The 3,147-nt window shown below is 35.5% G+C and overlaps 1 non-coding gene across 1 annotated transcript; it reads left to right on the top strand.

Annotated features, from left to right (window-relative positions):
* Window positions 1-865: 865 nt before the first annotated feature.
* Trnaa-agc lies at window positions 866-938 on the top strand. The gene has a single exon. It is a non-coding gene; the product is annotated as a tRNA-Ala (tRNA).
* Window positions 939-3,147: the final 2,209 nt, after the last annotated feature.

The raw sequence follows: 3,147 nt of genomic DNA, 5'->3' as shown, positions 1-3,147 counted from the left end.
GAAGTCTAATAAAAAATAATAGTGAGCAACACACATACTACATGTACTGTATGTATGTGTTGCTCACTATTATTTTTTATTAGACTTACAAACTTAGTTTCAGTGATGCCATATTGTTCTTTAATTTAGCCGGAATAGCAAGCTGCTTTCGATCATCTGTACACGTGCCATTTAAATTGTGTATTACACAAATCTTTCCACGAAACAGACAGTTTTAAGTGCAAAAGGTGCGAAAGTGCAGAATCACTCCAGCATCCCCTTAAGCGTCTCATGAATTTGCACCTTAAATCGACAGTCGAAAAACAAAAGACAAAACTCGCGCGAAACATTAACGTCCAAGACCGAACGTCCTGTAGACGTCCAAAGATTGACCACTGACGGATGTCTGAAATGAGATATGCCATGGACGTCCATTTCATGTCCATGGACGTGCGGATGTATAATGGACATACTCGTAAAATGAACATCCATAGGATGTTCTGTGCTATCTGGGATATACCTACCCAGATAGCACATGGACGTCCAAAGGATGTCCGATGGACGGCCGCAACTGGACATTCGGACGTCCATAGTACGTCCTCTTAAGGTCCGTCGGATGTCCATCGGACGTTCATAAGATGTCCAAAATGCACTACTTTGGACATCACTAGGACGTCCATAACACATCCAACTTTGGATCTATTTTGGACCTGTTTTGGACCTATAACGGACGTGTTTTTTATAATTGTGTACCTATATTTTGGATAGGATTTTTAATAATTAAATATTATAAGTCGGCGCACAGTTCTCGATTTCGAATACTGTAACGATAGATGGCACTCGGGAATCAACACTAGACTGTTTATTGCGATGAGTATTGCCATGTGCCTCGGTGGTCGAATTGGTTGAGACGCCCGCCTAGCGAGAGGGAGGTCCAGGTTCAAACCCTGGCCGAGGTGATATTTTTTCGCAATAAATTTAGAATAGAATATTTAGACAATACCATCCTGTCACGGCTCTGAGTCCTTCAAATTCTTTGAAAATTGTGTTTAACACATCCGAGCCTTACTAATTTATTTAATTAAATATTAATTAAACAATTTATTTCATTGTATTTATATCTTGTCATACTTAGTATATTATATATTTATATTAAATATACAGGGTGTATTCTAATTCGCGCCCACCATTTATATAGTGATATTTCTCATGAAAAACTGAGTCGAAGAGTCCCGAACCATTTTTTCGAGTCACGCCTCACAAAGTAGTTATTATTATTTAAAAATGAGCGAATCCGCATCGCTTTTTAAACGGACGCACGTTCGTGAACCACGTGTCTACTAGTGTGCGTGAGTGAGTCGCCGCGCGCCTTAGCGTTGCCACGGCCGCGTTCACGTAAGCTCCGAAATAATCAATAATTGCTTTTTGCAATGAGCATGATATTTTCTATCCAGGAAGCATCTTTTTAGATTACAATTTGATATTAGTTGTACTTTCACATAAGGAAATTGTAAAATGAAATAACTGTGGTGATAGTGCCCCCCGTTCCGCCGTCATCCGTGTTCCGATTTAACCAAGATGATTTTTTAAGTTAATTTTTTTCACTATCAAAAATAACATTTTAAATCTCCAAGAATTCTTTTAATTACCAGTTTTAATATTAATAAAAACGTTTTAATAATATCTTTATGCAAAAATGGACATAAAAATGGAGTTAAAGTATTCTTTAATCAGAACTGTTACCCTCTTACCGCGCATGTTTTAGCAACTAGACGATGGACTCATCAACGAAACGCGAGGCACTTCGTCTCAGGGCTGCATTCGAAAACACCATCGAAATGTTCTATGTATCATTTCATCCTTATTCACCGAATGTGAAATGATACATAGGGGCATTCGAGTGATGTTTCCGAACACAGTCCATGCTTAGATACGCGTCCAGTGTTTTGTTACTTTTTATTTTTCCTTTCCAGTTTATCCGAGTTGATTTCCCGAGATGGTCCTGATCCACATTAACTCGGATAATCGGGACTCTATTGTACGTCAACGTTAACACTGTTGCGGTCATTTATTTCTTTTACTTTATTTAATTTTTCACACTTACACTTATCGGTAAAAAGAACTTTTCACACTTACACTTCTCGGTCGCAGCAAAATAAATACAATAATCTCCTTTCTACTTATCTGCCTTATTGGCTTTTATTAATATTAAAATTGATAATTAAAAGAATTCTTGGAGATTTAAAATTTTATTTTTGATGGTAAAAAGAATTGTTAGACGACTTTGGCTGGCAGATGGTTTATTTATTCGTTTAATCCGACGTTTCGACCATGCGGGTTGTGGTCCTTTTCAGGGAATTCAACAATCTATAATTATTTTACAAAACAAGACGCATTTTACAGTCGTGTCAATTGGGAAACAAAGTCAAGGATAAGTAAAAATGAACGTCGTGAATTATTTTCTGTAAACTTACAATATTACGCCATTAGTATCAAAAATTAAAGAACAGCCTCACTTCCATCTCTGGGCATCACATGGAGAACTGTGTTAGACGGCACGTCCATCCGATGTAACACTCAAAGCAGGACTGAAGTCTGACAATGGTGTGAAGGAGATACAGAGAACATGGCAATAAATAAGTATATAACTAATAAACCGGAGCCGGAGTCAAAAGGTTAAAAACAAGCATATATAATGAATACGTTCTATAGACAAATAGTGTCCGTCGGGATATAAGACTAACATTTTGAAATTACTTAAAATTATATAATGCTATGGACCGAAAACGGTGTCAATGTGGGTAAAAGAAAAAATATATATAATAAGTAAATAAATAAATAAATAATATAAATTAAGATAAAAGTTACTTCGAAGTTCTTAGTTTAAAAGCTGTCATAACAGTTTGAAATTAATTAAAATTGTATAATGCTATGGACCGAAAACGGAGTCAAAGGGGGATAAAAGAAAGAAAAATAATAAATAAATGAATAAATAAATAAATAGTATAAATTAAGATAAAAGTTGCTTCGAAGTTCTTAGTCTAAAAATTTTTATCAAGCTATCATAGATTACGTTTAAATTCTCTGTATCTTTTTGCAGGTTTATATTAGCATTAGTTTTCTTTATATAGAACATCTCCGCTATCTCTCTTTTACGTACATTCTTCT

The sequence above is a fragment of the Vollenhovia emeryi genome, unplaced genomic scaffold, assembly GCF_000949405.1.
Source record: "Vollenhovia emeryi isolate VEMERY1.0 unplaced genomic scaffold, V.emery_V1.0 DF943250.1, whole genome shotgun sequence".
NCBI classification, from domain to species: Eukaryota; Metazoa; Arthropoda; class Insecta; order Hymenoptera; family Formicidae; genus Vollenhovia; species Vollenhovia emeryi.
Note: the sequence above shows the minus strand (reverse complement) of the source record. Positions and strands in the feature narration are given on the sequence as shown.